At 55.7% G+C, this 16,580-nt stretch overlaps 1 long non-coding RNA gene across 1 annotated transcript; it reads right to left on the bottom strand.

Moving 5' to 3' along the window:
- Positions 1-5,512: 5,512 nt before the first annotated feature.
- Positions 5,513-15,603, bottom strand: LOC123382244. The gene is made up of 3 exons (XR_006590321.1): positions 14,560-15,603; positions 8,962-13,718; positions 5,513-8,844 (listed from the first exon to the last, which is right to left on the bottom strand). It is a non-coding gene; the product is annotated as an uncharacterized LOC123382244 (long non-coding RNA).
- Positions 15,604-16,580: the final 977 nt, after the last annotated feature.

Here is a 16,580-nt window from a genome sequence, read left to right as displayed (position 1 = left end):
ATAGTAGAAAGACAGTTCATGCAGAAGGATTAACAGAATCAGATAAAATACCTTTGGCCAACCTTCAGAATGGTAATAATTGAATCAACCAAGAGTCATCAGTGGATGTTAAAACAAGTAGATGACCAATCGAGGGGTAACTGGATAGTTATTCACTCTCAGAACATCTCCCCATAAGCGACTGACGAACTATGAAGGGAAAAGTGTAACTTAAGTATGGAGAGACCACACCATTATAACCGAGGGATCTAGGTCAGGATGGCCGACCCAGGACAAACCCACATCCTGCGCCTCCTGATAGGACCCGCTGAGAAGAACAAAGCACCTGCAGTGGTATTTCTGCCAGTAATGCATTAACCCGAATCGAATCCGAACAAAACATCAGACAAACCCACACTGAGGACACGCTGCAAAGTAACCAGCCTGTGGTCCTCAAATAGGTCAGTGTCACGGACACAAAGGAAGCCCGAGGCATGGTTGTCCTGTTAAAGGAGGCTGGACACACGTGAGAACGAAGGACAATGCGTGCTCTGGAGTTTTCTATTGCTCTGAAGGACATTATTCAGATGGTCGGCCAAATGGGAATAAAACCTGTGGATTAGATAACAGCATTGTATGGATATCAATTTCCTGATGCCTATTTGCGGATTCCCGTGCTTAGGCAAGTGAATGTCCTTGCGTCTAGAACATACGGGCTGAAGCACTTAGGGGTAAAAGAGCGTCATGTCTGCAATTCTTTCTAAAATGGTTTGGAGAAGGTAAAATGCATGTGGATACGCATAATTATAGTATGTGTATGAGAGAGAGAGACAGGAGAGGAAGAGAGAGCGAAAAAGAAAGGAAAGGATAAAAGCTGGGAAATATGAACAATCGAGGAATCTGATAAAGGGAATATGGGAATTCCTGCAGCTTTCCTGTAAGCCTGGAATAACCAACGTAGAGGAAATTGAAAACAGGGAAAAGGAGGTAGACAAAACAACTTGCAGCAGACGACCAAGGTCTCCGACGCAGAGTCAGGGTCAAAAGCGCCCTGGGCAAATCCAGCAGGGAGGCTGAGTAAACAGAATGCCTAAGGATCTGGGTCCGAATCTGGCCAAAGAAGAGGCGATAGAAAGTAAGACCTCTCAAAGCCTCAGGTTCAAAACTAGGCCTATTAATCCTGAATCGTGGGGGCGTGGGGGCGGATAGAGCAACACGGTGCCTGGAGAGTAGGTAGCACCCAGACAGGGCCCCAGAACATGCTCCGTGAACGTGAGCCATGCCTGGTCCCTGCTCTCAGTGCCCGCTCCATCACTGAAATATGATGGAGGTCATGTCCCCGATTGCCTAGGAAACAAAGAAGCAGCACAGTGGCGGTCACTAGCTTCTCCCCAAGAAGGCCGGTCAGTGTCCCATGTGACTGTAGAGAGCTTTGTCATGAACGAAGTTAAATTTTTTAAACCACTCCACTGCTTCCTTTGTCTGAAAAATGCTTTGCCCCCACCGGGGGAGGCGGGGAAAGCGGGACGTCACCTTATTTAAGGAACGGGCTTTCTCAAAGTCTGAACTTCACCGGCCTCTGCGGGGCCTTTGCATAGAACTCGGGAAACGGGGGAGTGAAATCCAGGCGAGTCTAGGCTGCGGCGGCCATTGGCACTAGGGGGCAGGCCAGAGGGTTCGCTCACCTGCAGCCGCCAGCGGGGTGGGGACCCGGGCACAGTCAGCAGGACCGCGCACTTCACACACACCTACACACACTCCACGTATACATACATGCATACGCACCGTGACCGGTTGTGTATGAATTCGTGCACGTGCGCCTGGGTGTATACAGGAGAACTTGATCCATAGTAATAGATCGGATACGTAAAATCAAAGTAGATTCAAATGCTCAGGCAGCTTAACTCTTTCCTTCCATGGCAGGAAAATGTTCAGTGTTTGCAGAACCCCTAAAATGCCTCCCGGAGCCCCACTGTCCTCTGCACAGAGTCTGAACATCCACAGGTCAGGAGACAGGGAGGACCCAGTGACAGGGTCAGACAGCCTGCCGCCCCTCGCTCCAGCCTTGTGATGCGGGCCAGGTACCTAAACCCCCGAGCCTCAGCATCCTCCCCACCCACGCCATCACAGAGATCACAGGTCATGCGCGGTATTCCAGAAGACCCTCCGTGCTCGCTCGTAGCAGTGACTGGGATTATCGTTCCCATCTGCTTCCAAAACAAGAGCACCCAGGAAGCAGCCTCCCCTAGAGCCTGCGTCCCTTGGTCTCAGAGAGGAGATGGGAGCTGCGCGGAGCTGAGCTGTCACCGAAGCACCAGGAGGCACGCACCAGGCGCACTGCACCTGCTCGCCAGGCGATGCACGAGCACACCCAATTTCTTTCGTGAAACCTTCAAGGCACCGGAGGAATTTCTTGTAAGTTTCCTTAAAAATAGTTTCTCCAACACATCGACGCGTGTGAATTTCCTCCCATACCTGCAGCAGACACTGTTATTACCCTGGAGCCTAAATCATCTTTTCCGTTTGCCCGGCGAAAATCTTCCCTGACAGCCAACAGAACATATTCCTCTTCTAATTGTTGATTTACCTTTCACAAACGCCGGTGGATCTCCCCATCTCTAATCCTCAACTGCTCATTCATTAGCTATCAAGTGTGGCTTTTTGGAACAATTATATTCTGCCCCACTGTCAGCTCTCTCTGCGCAGGTAGAGGATCCATCCTGACTCCTTACATAGGATGTAAATTATTGCTGGCATACCAGTACCTGAAGAATGATTACACCCAGTGCACAGTTAAATAATGGATGCTTAGCACGGTGCATTGTAATAAGCAAAAGATATGAAATATCTACTATTCTAAGTGGAATATGCAAAGTATTTTTTTTAATAATAAAACCGTTTTGGGGAAGACAGGCTATTGAATCATGGTCTCCAGAAGAGACACCCCACGCGTCAGCTCTTGGGCGAAATCTGGCGAGCGCTGTCCCTCCATCTGTGAAATGGGAACAGGAACACCTTGAACCCGGGCGCATAGTAGGTGCTCGCGGTAGGCAGCACATAGTAGGTGCTCGGAGCAGGGCACATGGTAGGCAGCAGCTGCTGTCGTCCGAGGAGCGGGCTGGCCTGTGAGAGGAACAGCCGGAACACCTGTTACCTGGGCTGCCTCGGGTTCAGGGTGTGACCACAGGGAGAGGCCGACACTGGCCCTTAGGCAGGACCTGCTTTGCCACCAGATATAGTGGAAGGTTCTGGAGGGTTGGGATGGTACTTGAAGACCTCTCTCTCCCTCCGAAGCCCAGAAGAAATGGAGTTTCTGGCACAGGACAGTGCTCAGAGCTGGGCAGCTAAGGCCCCTTCCCTGGGCCCACGCTTTAGAGGGCCCTTCTCTGATACTCCTCATGTGGCTGCCTAGAGCCTGCATTGTCCGTCTTAGAGCATGCTTCTGGAACGGGCACCCTGGCTTCCTTGCCCCTGAGGCATCAACCTCTCTTCCGGGGTCCTAACCCCTGGGCCCATGCCCCTGAGCATCAAGCACATCACTGGTGTGCACTGAGCCCCAGGGAGGTTGCCTAAGTGCGAGGGGTAGATGTTACCGGCACAGGTTAACTGGGACGGTCACATGCGCGCACACACACGGGGCAGGCGACGCGGAGGCCCCACCACGGCTCCGTGAAGACCTCACTGAGCTGAGGGCAAGGCACACATCCAGGAGGTGACCGAGGCAGAGGGCCTCAGGGTCCGCAGTGGTGTTCCGGGCCAAACTATGCACCGGGTGGTTTGGACACGTCTCCTCATTCGTCGCCCTCCTAGGATCTTGGAATGGGGTCAAGAGCACGGTTTAAATCCTGCTCGGCCTTTTCCCTAGCTCTTGACCTTGCGGGTGAACGTCTCTGTATCACAGCCTCTCTGTCTATAAAACAGGAAGAAGCCAGTTAACTAGTTCATGATGTTGCTGCCGGGGATGAAGGAGAGAAGGATCTAGCAGCCGGCTTAGCTACAGCGACGCTCCAACACGTTTTGGCCCCCTTATCATTCAGCCCATTTCACAGAAAATCAAGCTGAGATCCAGAGATTGAATGACTGTCTGGGAAGCCACAGAAGTGGTCCTTCTACCTCCCCCTCCGACCCTTGGAACACGAGTGCGAGCCCTTTGCCCCTCTCTGGGGGCTACCTCTCTGGCCCTCTAGACCAGCTCATGTGGTGTTCCCCAGCCAGGGCCACCGGGTGTCGGGTGTCGTCGCCTGTGCCGAGAGAGAGAAAGCCCTTCCTCCTCTCCCACCTGCTGGACCGGTGAGGAGGGGCTTGCACAGAGGCAGGGCTGAGCACAGCCGGCTTCCCAGGCTCTAGAACCCTCTGGAGCCATCCCGCCACCCCACCATCCCACCCCACTGCCGTGCTGACACTGCAGAGTGACGTCTCTGTTCATGAGGCTTGTCACCAGCACCCCGCTCAGAGCGTGCCCTGGACAAAGTCCACCACGGTCCTCAGGGAGGCACTGCGGGTTTCTCCGGGGCTAGAGGCTTACGACTCTCCTTCTGCCTCCCAGAACCCCCCGCCCCAGGGCCCTGGGCATGCATACTGCGGGAGCCCGCACATGCTCCCGAGGCCTCCAAGCCTCAGTGTCTACGTGAGCTTCATGAGGCTGCCGTGACAACTGGCCACAAACTTGGTGCCTTAAAACAACTGGGATCTATTCTTCCACCATCCTGGGGCCTGGAAGTTGAAAATCAAGGCGTTGGCAGGGTCAGGTTTTCCCGGGAGGCTCTGAGGGAGGATTTGTTGCTTGCACCTTCTAGCTTCCAGTGGCCGCTGGCTGCTGGCATTCCTGGGCGTGCAGCCACCCCTCTCCAAGCTCCGCCTCCGTCTTCGCATCGCGTCTCCTCTCTGTGCCCTTTCCACGCTGTGCCTCTTACAAGGACGCTCGTCACTGGAGTTAGGGCCCGTCGAATAATCCAGGACCATCTTCTTTAGCTCAAGACCCTCACCTTTCTCATGCGTGCAAAACGCCCATTTTCCAAATCGAGTCCCATTTACAAGTCCCAAGGAGTGGGATGCGGGCACATCATTTTGGGTACAGCCATTTAGCACACCCTTCAGCACACTGTGGTGTCTGCATCTGTAAAGCAGGAGTAATTGTTGGATCGGCCTCAAAGCGGGGTGAGGATTCAACAAGATAACGTATATGATATTATACATCGTATATATATGATATCTGAGTATATGTATACAATACATATATATTTTATATATATAAATACTAACTGAGTTTACGGTAGTTTTCCCCACACACAACAAAACACTTAGGTGAAAATACAGCACGGGAAGCCTGGGTGGTGCCTTGGTGGCTCAGTCAGTTAAGCGTCGCACTTTTGATTTCGGCTCAGGTCACGATCTCACAGTTCGTGAGTTTGGGCCCCGCGTCGGGTTCTGCATTGACAGTGCGGAGCCTGCTTGAGAATGTGTGGAGCCTGCTTGGGATTCTCTCTCTCGCCCTCTCTCTCTCTCTGCCCCTCCCCTGTCTCGTCCTCTCTTTCTCTCACTCAAAATAAACAAAGTTAAAAAAAAAACACATAGTATATGGATCTTTATAGAATCCTAGTGTACTTTAAGTGTTCACTTATTTACTTTAACAGAAAAACATCCTTAAGTGTTACTTGCGAGCTCAGGGTAAGGACACGCATTACAGGTGCACAGGGACGTCCCAGCACAGGGCGTCCCCAGGGGCAGGGACGGTCACGGTCACCAGGGAGGCTTTGCTATCACTTGCAGGGTGCCTCTGTCATACTGCCAACCGGAGCGGATGGGATATAACAGCCGAGGTTTACAAAACACACATGCACTTTCGGAGGACAACGTGGCATTAAGACTTCCAACGCGTGTCCCTTTGTTCCAGCCCGGCCTCTGTTAGGGAACCGTCCTGAAGAAAGAAGCAGAGATACGCGTCCAGCTGTTCGGGATTGGGGGGTGGGGGATGGGAAGAGAGGGACAGTGAGAGAGCAGGCAGGGAGGAAGGGAGGGGAGGGAAGGGATAAGAGGAAGAAAAACTGCAGGGATGGCCTCAGTGGAGAAACGGCCGGATGCCCCCCAAACGCCCCAACCTCTTGCAAGGGCCGGGGTGAGGGCCTGAGAAAGCAGATCAGCCACGGCCTGGGCGAGGCGATCACACTCTTGTACAAAACCAGTGTTCAGGCAGGTGTGCTTGTGCACGCGCCGCGGAGGGTGATGACGCTCGTCCACAGCCGCGACTGTGTGCAAGGGCCTGGCCGCAGCCCAGCCCGCTTGTCGGCCTGCAGGGGGTGAGGAAGGGGTTCTCACTTCCTGTCCCCGCGAGGCGTGGACGTTTCCCTGCGAGGATGGCAAGGCAGCTTGCCAGCGAGATCGCAAACTTAAGCACAATTCCTTACCCAGACACGCAGGCAATTCGTCTGCTGAGCGGCAGGGCCTGGAGGTTCAGGGGACAATCGGAGGTGACTGAAGCAGAAAGAGACCCTGCCCTTCTCTGAACACCACTCCTAGAGCCCGATCTACAGAACGGGGCGGGGGGGGGGGGACTCACTAGACGCCTCCCATGCTAATTCTGCTCTGAGGCTTTGGGAACTTTGGCAGGCAGGTGCCGGGCAGCCGGTCGATCTGGACGGGGTGAGTGGGTCACCCGCTGACCAGCGGGCTCCTGAGACCCGCCAGCAAAACCCACTTGGCCTCAGCGTCACCAGGACCACTTGCGAGAGAGGTTAAATGGGGGGCTTTGGGGCCACGCGCGCTTGGGGGGTGCTTGGCGCCAGGGCCCTGTGCTCGCGGGTGCGCTCGCCTTCGGGCTAGGACGCAGCAAGGCCTGAGAAGGAGGCGGGAGTGAATCACCACAAAGCTATGCCAACAGGTGCAGTGAAACCGTGATACGCTGGGAACCGAGCCGGCCAGGCCGCTCCGCGCCGATCCCCAGGGAGGCCCGCTCCCTCCAGGAGTGGCCGAGGGCTGGCTTTCGAATTTCCTATTTCTGAGGCTTTGTTTCTCCACAATGGAAGCGTTTCTGAGCTCCCGCCTTTGTAAACACATACTGCTCAGCAAGGCTGGTGATGCTCAAGCTGTAGCAGCTCTCTGCTTTCTCACGTTTGGGAGGGATAGCTTGTGAGTTCTCGTTCTCGCCCTGTGCTTCTGTGGGACGCACGGGGACCGAGTCACCTGGCTGGCTCTGACCCGTTCTGTGCAACCTTGCTCAAAAGGCTTGGTCTGCTGCGGGCCAGAGTTCTCCAAAAGTCACCCCTGAATCTTCTCGCTCCCGCCCCTGCCCCAGGGCCTGGCCGGGGCTGCAGGCTGGCCCTCCCACCTGCACGGGAGCCAGCGGGAGACCCTCGAGGCAGGAGAGCAGCTGAAATTCAAGTCTGCCCGCAAGGACCAGGGAGTCTAAAAGTTAGCAGTCATGGCGGGCCACACTGGATCAGGAGGGACCCAGGGCAGGTGGCTCAGCAGGAGGGGCTTAGGTCACTTTTGATGGGAGAAGATGGGTGTGGGCCCAACTGCCTTGTAACCAGGGAGAGTCTGGGTTTCCTCGCCTACAGCAGGGCCTGGGGCTTTCTGGGGGGAAAAAAAGATACAGAAGGTCGGCTCTGTGGTGCCATGTGTCCCTGGCACCCTGGGGACTGGCAAAGGGGAAACAGGAAATAAAATGTCAGCCGTCCACAAGCAGTGGGGACCTCCGACCGCATGGCCCAGGCCTTTCTGAGGTCCCCTCCACTGTCAGCAAGGATGGGGGTTAATTCAAACAGCACACATCTAGGGTGAGGCCTGGCTCCAGAAAAGCCCCGTCCCCAGAGCTGGGAGGGGGCCGAATTCCCCGCTGTGTGTGCCGGGCAGGCCCGGTGTCCCCTCTGCCCCCTCTGCGGGACACGTGGGAAGCCACTCTGAAACCCCAGCTGCCGTGGAGAGCCAAGGGGCCTGGATCCCCCAGCCCTCCAGGCCCCGCTATCACTCACCAAGGTAGCGTCTCCAGGACCTCGCTGATGGCCCAGGGCACTGGCGTCTCCTTCAAGATCCCGCCTGGGCCTATTTTCAAGTCCCCGTCCCCACCCCTGAGGTCTGTGCTCTTTCTCGGAGGCGTGGCAGGGCCACCGGGCCACCATGTCCGCACTTTGCACCGGAATCTCACCACCGCTGCTCCCTCGTGGCCCCGCGTGGCTTGGGCTGGTGCCACAGTCACCCACGAGCTCCCGGGGACCGAGGGTGTCAGCGCACCGTTGGGCACGGTGGCGGCAGAAGGGTGCGTGGGTAAACCGTGTGTCCTTCCTGCAGTGGACCAGGAGTTCCTTCTCCTTAGGAACCCTGGGGCGAATCGCCACGTCTGAGGGTAATGCCCGGGCCTGGCCTCAACACCCAAACGAAGCAGGTACCCGCGGTCCACGGAGCGCTGACGCGGCATCAGGCAGTGGCAGGGGCTGGCGTTGAGAGATGCGTCAGGGGGTCCCTCCTCTGTTCACGGCCTTAGGAAGGAGCCTCACCTTGGACCCCAAGTCACAGGAGGTGAGATCTCCCAGGGCAGGAAGCGACAGCCCATCAGAATACGGTAGGGGTGAGGGTGGGGTACGGGGGGCTGGGGGAGGAGAGCCGAGTGACAACTTCAGAGTTAGGGGCAGCCAGGTCTGGGTGTGCAGCCATTCTCGACCACCACCGGCCTGTGGTCTTACCCTGCCATTCAGCCTCCTGGAGTCTCAGCTTCCCCCGATTTCTGTGAAATAAAGTGGCTCCCACCTCATAGGCTTGCTGAGGGATGGCAAGGGTAGCAGGTGTCCGGGGAGCCGCCCGGGGGCTGGTTTCTACAAATCCCCGCCCGGCGGCCTTGCTTTCAGGTCCTCCCTGCGTGGTGAAGAATCCCTGTACAGCGGAGAACAATTTACACACGTGTCTTCTGCACACAGGCTTCGCCACCTCGGCCAGGTGTCAGAGAAAGACTCGGCCCCCAGGTGCTCCCGGGCTAGAGTAGACACTTACCTGTAAGCAGATTGTAGCACAAAGTAGCGACAGATGTTTGCCCAGGGGGCCTCAGGAGTGAGTGATTATGCCTGGGGGTACCTCAGGGGCATCGAGACGGAGGCACGCCGACGCTGTAACAGACACAGCAAACAGGTACCAGGCGTGTTCCTTTTTTTTTTTTATACGTTCCTTCATTTCCCATTCATCTATCATTTCTTGATTATCTCCTGTGTGCCAGGCACAGCGAAGGTCCCCGGTATAGAGACGGCCCTCCATTCAGAGGAAGTAACATTACCTAAGGGACAGAGGCGTCCCTGCCACCCGGTTGCCCCCTGCCATCGGCCTTCCCAGCACCAGGACAGCCCTGAGGTGCTGGGTTAGCCAGAGGTAGCCTCCCATTGGACTCTGGCCCTGCTCCCGCCACCCGCCCCGCCCGTGGCACCTGGCACAGTGCAGGACACAGGGCAGGGGGTCCGTAAACGCGTGTTGACAGCTGTCTGAGCTGAGCCTGGTGGCGGTGAGGGCACCGTGGCTTTTGGGGTGGGGGTACTCCAGGATACGGGGCGTGCTCCAGGGAGGGGGGGTCAGCGGCTTCAGGGAGCACAATCTAGGAGAGCCGGAGGTGGCTACGCAGACCTCGACATGCAGATGTGACTACAGACAGACCTGCCCTTGGGGAGGAAGGACACTGGGAGTGGAGGAAGTGCCATGAGCCAAGGCGCGGGAGCATCCAAGCGCACGGCCTATTCGGGGTGGCTGGGAAGAAATAAAAGGTACCGGGGCGGGGGGGGGGGGCTGCGTGCTGTGAAGCCAAGCCCAGACCCAGGACAGCTGGCTTGGCAAACCCACCAGGAACACAGGGAACAATCCTCACCCCCTTTGGTGCCTTAGCCAGGGTCCCTCTGAGGGCAGAGCTGAGACCGTGCCGTGTATGTGAGTAGTTGATGTGGAAACATCACCCTGGGAACAGAGGTGAGGGAGGGGGGGAAAGAAGAGGCAGAGGAAATTCAAGGGGGCGTAGTCAAGGGGGCGACCCATCCCATAGGCGGGTCGTGGGACCCCGAGTCTCAGAAGCATCCACCCCTGGGGAAGGAAGGCTCCTCCCACGTCGGTCAGAGTGGCCTCACGCGCAGCTCACTTGCAGGGGTGCAAGATTGTCGGCAAGTTCCGTGCGGTCATAGGCAGCAGCACCAGGGACGTCTAGGGCCGGACGCGAGGGGCCCCAGGGAAGTCCTGGTTAGGCTGCTCCTGGCAGACCGGGTCAGTGCCTGTGCGGAGAGGTCCTGCGGGAGCCTCTCGAAGGTGTCCTGAGGCAGCGAGTTCTAGGCGGCGCCCACAAGGTGATACTATCGGGGATTCAGAGAAAAGCAAAAGCCGTCAGTCTCAGCTGTCTGACCCGGGTCTCTGTCTTGGACCAGATTTCCCAGACTCTGGGCCAAGGATTTAGGGCACGTAACTGACCTGGGAAGGTGCAGGGGAGACAGGTCAGGGCGGAGGGAGGGGATGCAGGTCGTCCAGGGCGCATTCAGGAGCAACCAGCAGAGTGGGCACCGGGAGCTGAATCCCACAGGAAGACTCGGGAAGACACAGCTCAGATTTGTCCCTCTAAAGGGCGAAGAGTAGGGACGTTGCCACACCAGTTCCCGCCAGTCCATGGCTGGAACTGTCCATGGAAACATGGCTGCTTTCAGGCATGTTAATTCCCCGGCACTCGGGCCGGAGATCAGGAAAGAGCAGCTTTCTGAGGTTTTGGACAAAGCTCTCAGGCGCAGAAATGCAGATTCCAACTGTTCTGCCCAATAATGCGCCTGACCCAGGCCTGACCCCCAGGGCACCCGAAACAGAGGACACAGGCTCTTGTGATGGCCGGGACAGGCCACCTTGCAACTGCCTGCCCAGAGTCCTGAGTCAGAAGAAGATCTCTTCAGTTCAACAAACACTATATGTCTGCCTCTGCTCTACTTGGGTTTTCTCTGCAGCGGGCGTCACCCTCCCAGGCATGAGATTCGATACGTATTGGAGTCTGGTCTGTCTCCCCCAGTGACAGGCGAAGCCGCCCAAGGACAGGGACTTGGTCTAACTCAGGTGTCATCTCACGGGCCTGGAACGGTGCCGGGTACGTGGAAGGACGGTGCTCAACAATATTTGTTGAATAAAGGCAGGAAGGACCAGCGCGGGAGACTGCGAGCCTAGCCCTCGATTAATTTCTTAAGTCTCTTGGGTAGAAAAGCAGGCCCCTTGCTCCACGTTAAAGGAAGTGCCGCCCCGGGAATCCCGGGGGGCCTTGCGCTGGGCTTCCCGAGGCTGGTGCTGATGGCCGGGCCGCGGGGGCGCTCCTCTGGGCCCCATCACGACCATTTCCGGTTGGGTGTGCGTGTCCTCCGCGAGCCCCCTGCCGGCCTGCGCTGTCCGCCCCGTCGCACCTCCAGCACCGACCCCGGGACCGCCGGCCTCCGGTGCTCACGATCTCCGGTGTAAAGTCACGGCAGTATTCGAAAGGTTAAAGCGGAGTGAACTGTTAATTTTAATGCTTTCTCTAAGCTTCAGTTTTAATAAGCGAAAATGATGTTCTTATTTGCAGTAAAGTGGTGTTATAAAATTCTGTCTGTCAAGCTCATTTTAAAACCATGGAAATAAATGATCTGACAAAATCAGGCTATTAGACAAGTGAGGAAGAGTGATTTCCATAAAAGTGAGGAGCTGTTCCTTAATTTCACACTTGGTAGTCTTTTGGGTCGACTAAATTTTTAAATAAGTGATAAAATTATATTAGCGCAATTGCATTTTTATAGATTTTTTTGGTCATTGTACTCTTTTTCAATCCCTTTATTTTAACTCAAACTGTTCTGCTGAAAGGTTACTCTCAACGTATGTGAGCTCGTAACAGTATGCCCACGACGCGGCCCGGGGCCCGCGAGTCCTCAGGCCGTGCTCGCCGGGGCCGGTGGCGGCCTCTACACACAGCGGGAGACGGCCGCTGCCCCCCAGATTCGTGGGGCTGCGGTCCCGGGGCCCCGAGGAGGGGTGAGGAGAAGTGGACGCCCAGGATATCCGCTGGGGTTGCCCTCGGGCCTGCCTCCGGCTTCTGGTCTCACTCTGCTTCTGCTCAAAATAAGGAAGAAAACCAGGAGACCACGTTCTCCGGAAACCCTCTTTCTTGTAACTGTCGGGCGTGGACAGGACCGGCCAGTGTTTGCACACGGAGCCGGAAACTTAGAGAGAGGGAAGGTAGCTCTTTTGTGATCATTCATGTGGCCCCCACCCAACCCCACCAGACCCCTCAAAGCATCACATAGCCGGGCCTGGGCTCGCTGTTCTGTCCAGGACCTTGGGAGAACCCTAATAGGGCCAAGCCCAGAACTCAGGTCTCCCGTGTGGCTGAAATAGCTCCAGGCGGACAGATATGGGCCCAGTTGGGGGAAAAGAGGGGACGACTCTTCTGATTCGACTTTTAAGAATTAGAACAGCATTGAAGGTATGAGTCTTTGGCATATCCTCTGCCCTGCCCTGTGCTGACTTCCCACTTTAAGTGCTGAGGGCGCAGACTTTTGTCCCCTGCAGGCTCAGGTCCCCAGCCTCTGCACCCTCTCGTGAACTGAGCTCAGGGGCTGGGGACCCCTTCTCCTTGGCCCTGGCACTCCGCCCGATTTCTGAGACCCGGCCGAGAACTCATGCGCCCCACCCACCAGCCTGGGTTCCTCTCTTGTCCTGCCCAGGCTGGGCCTCTGCCCGAGTCATGGTCACACTCACCAGCCTCGCCCACACCCAGTTCAGCCCTTGTAATCTCTTGTACCTCGTCTAAGTACAGACGGATGACATTAATAAAGGCTCGGCAGTTGGCTGCCCCCTCCTCCTGAGTGCACTCAGGATCTGGGGCCGCGCGGGACTCAGCCTCAGCACCCGCTGGCCTCTGGGTGTGCCCTCCCAAGGTGCCCCCCAGTGCAGTGGTTTTTAAAAACATGCGTTCATTTTCAGGTAGCCCTTCTTCCGGGAGGAAAACGAGCCTCTGTCTCCTGAGACGAGAGAAAACACGTTGGCCGAGTGTCTCCCATGGGCCAGGCTGAGGGGCTGGGTGAGAATGGGGACACCCTGTCCCTTTAGCTGTGAGGGATACGGTGCTCACCTGGGGACACCCAGCTCTCAGAACAAAGGAACATCCTGCTCCGGTGAGAGCAGGCCTTTTGTCGCTGACTCCCAGGCGTCCCGGCAAAGGGAAAGTCTGGCTGTGGCAGTGGTGCCTTTTTTCATGAACGCAGCAAACGTTTAGTGGGTGCTTTCTGTGTGCCAAGCCCTGGGCCAGCTCCGATAATGGAAGGCTCACTTCCCGTGCAGGGAGGTGGACCGGATGCCTCGTGTTCACTCGAAGGACCTTCCAGTCTGGATGCTTGGCCGAGGGGAAAGAGAAGCAGCCTGGGAACTCAGAGCCTCTCTGTGCCTCAGCATCCCCATCTGTGCAGTGACGTTCAAAGGTGTGCAAGGACCCTCCCAGCCCTGGCCCTGCACGGTGTGTGTGTGTGGTGGGGGGGGGGGTCTGAGCAGGCCATCACCCAGTAGCCAGAAGTGCGCGCCCTCGGCCAGCCGTCGAACATCTGTCGGACGCTCAAGAGAGCATCTTCTGAGCACAGAAGTCAAGCTCGCCTTCTCCACGGCGTCTCCGAGAGTCAACGCCGGAGCGCAGGGGAATGGTAAGTAAGAAGTGTTTCCTGGAAAAGAGGAGGAAGTGCCGGGTAGGCACAGCCTGCCGGGTGGCCGTGGAGGGGCAGGGCTGTCTCTCCCTGGGAAGGAAGAAAGAAGAAGTCCAAATTAGTCATGTTGTATTACTTCTTTTTATGGCAATGCTCTGAAAGTCTGCAAATGTCAGCATGTTAATTTACTGTCACTCAGTGATATTATTTCATCCTTTCAAAAATGTGTTTCTTGCATTTTCAGTAGCATACTCCAAGTGTTCTCCATCTCAAAGTTTCTATAGATAGTGCGACTACTTTCACTCTGACCGGTGCCAAAATGTAGAAATTCATCGCTGGCTGTAGCCACATATATGTTACGAGTGGAGTCGGGGACTCGGGTTTCCTGCTTGCAGAGCCCGGGGGGGGGGGTGGGGGGGGAGAGGTCTGATTTTTCTCTCGGTTCTCCTCCTACCACCCCTCGTCCTCCTGAAATGCTCTGGGGTTTCTCTCTCAAGGAACGCGCCGAGATAAATTTAATAGAGAGAAATGTTAAGGAATCAGTCATGGCTGGGTTTGTATATGAAGCCTGAGCCCTCCCCGTCTCCAGACGCAGCCCCCCCCCCCCACCCTGCTGCTTCTCCTATGGTGGCAAACTTATTTCAAAAATTCTGATGAAACACTCGGTAAATTTTGTTATTCTGTGATGATAATAAATCATTATAGCCTTAAACACTTCTCTAGCTTGGAGCCTCAGCCACAAATTATCTTGTCATTCTGACCAAAACATTCTCCAAAAAAGCTTGACAAGTGCTAAAACCCAGAACATGAAACCATGTGTTGTTGTGAAAGCAAGATTCAGAAATGTCAATTAATTAGATTAAGAGGCTACTTTTAGCTTTCCTCGTGTTGCCAAATAACCCTTAAAATACGCATAGCAGTGGAAATCTACCTCCGCGGTACAGGACTTCTGTGCCGAAGGAAGACAATGGATCGGACTAATGGACGAAATTATTGTATCTGTCAGCCGGCTCGAGAGAATGATCTAGAAGCAAATGTCTCGCTTCTTTTTCCACAATGTGGCTTCCCAAGCTGGGTAAATCCTGCCATTTATGAATTCAAGTAGTTCCCTGCACCCCGCCCCTCAGAAATCATCTACAGATCTAGAAGGAAAAGTCAAGCCTTTTTTGTATGCCTTCACTAAGAAGATGGATTTTTAATGTCTTTCTGTGCCTTTCTTTTTAATTTGCATTTGCATTTTGAAGTTCACTTTGTAAAGAAAAAAAAAATATATCGTGGAGAAATTATTTAAATGTTTTTTTATCCCTGTTTCTTGAAAATCTTATCTTTAAATAATCTATATCCCCCATTTTATTTATGCCATAAACTGTTCCTATATTTTAATGGTCTGTTTGCTTTAAAAGGGGTTGTTGGTTTTAATAGCTCAGTTACTATCTTTGTAAACTAAACTCCTGACGAAATTCGAGCAGAGCATCTCTGCCTGTGTGTGGAAGGCACATTCCAACCCCTGAAAAGGAGATTTAAGCCAAATAAATGTTCTGCCCAAATTAAAATACATAAAATGAATAGTTAAGTTGGACAAGAGCTGATGGACGGAGCAGTTGGGACATGTGGGTGTTGGGAGAGCTGGCTGCCAGGCAGGGCCTCGGGAGAGAAAACCCAAATTAATTTCCCGACCCCCTTTGTCCATTCCTCGGGGCTAATTGATTACAGTGTTGGCATGAGGTCTTTCTTGGGTGAGCAGAACGGGGCAGCGCGGGTGGCATGGGGAAGGGTGACGCGAGGTCACTCCCCACGAGGACTTTGAGAGTCGTAGCCTCTGCGCCCGGCCGTGGCTTGGGGCCCCCTCAGCTCCCCTGGGGGGGGGGGAGGGGACAGGGACTGAAAATTCCCCTCCACGTTCTCATGGCTGCGGTGCCCACCTTGATTCTATTATCACCCATGTGGATCCTGACACTAACTTTCTGCCAGGGCATTTTTGTGGAGGAAGGACACATCTGCTCGCACAGAGAAATGGCGGGGGTGGGTGGGAGGGTGGGGGCGACAGGATGGAAGATGTCTGAAGCTCCCAGAGGCGTCCCTCCCCTCTTGGCATTCACGACCCCGCCGCCCACTGCCCGCCGCTACCCCCAGCAGCAAGTGCGAGGAGCCAGAAAGGCGGAAAGGCCAGCTGCTCTCTGAGCAGCTCTGTCCCGGGGCCCGGGGTGGCCAGTCCTGCCGGGGATGCCCCTGGGAGGAGGGTGGGACTTCCTGTGGGAGGGACTTCCTGTGTGGAGCCATTTCCTGCGAGATGTCATCCTGTGCAGGGGGTTGGGGCGGGGGGGGGGGGGGGGGGGGGGACCAGGAGCTGGTGGGGCCCTGCAGCCACTCACCGGGTCCCCGTGTCTCCTGGTTCTTGCGGGTCCCCCCCCCGCCACCCCTGCGCATTGTACTTCCCTCCCCTCGCAGCCAATCGCGCCGTTTCTAGCCAGCAATGAGGCAATTAATGAGCTGTACAGAAGCCCTAAGTTATCTCTGCAACTAGATGGGTAATAAACACATAAATAAGTAAATAATTAAATAACTAAATAAAATAAAACGGATGAGTGAGGCATCCAGGGCTCCGGTCTCCCCGGGATCCGTAGCACAGGGCAGTGGGAACAGCAGAGGGGGAGAGGGAGGCCTGGGCTCTGGAGGCAGCTCGGTGGCTGGCCTGGAGTGTTATCTTGGGCCAGTCACTCCCCGTCACGGGGGAGCCCTCCCCCTGGGCCCGACAACCCCCTGATTAATGCCTGCGGGAGTGCGGGGGCCCAACGCGAACGCGGGTGGCTGGACGCAGCCGCAGCCACGCCTCGGATGCTGTCCACCCCCCCCCCCCCATCCCGTCCCTTTGTGTCTACCTGTCAAAGGCTTCCCACTGCAAGGCCCTGGGTCTCTAAGATCGTGGGCAGGGGGCAGCTCTCGGCCAGGGAC

Source organism: Felis catus, chromosome E2 (genome assembly GCF_018350175.1).
Source record: "Felis catus isolate Fca126 chromosome E2, F.catus_Fca126_mat1.0, whole genome shotgun sequence".
NCBI classification, from domain to species: Eukaryota; Metazoa; Chordata; class Mammalia; order Carnivora; family Felidae; genus Felis; species Felis catus.
Note: the sequence above shows the minus strand (reverse complement) of the source record. Positions and strands in the feature narration are given on the sequence as shown.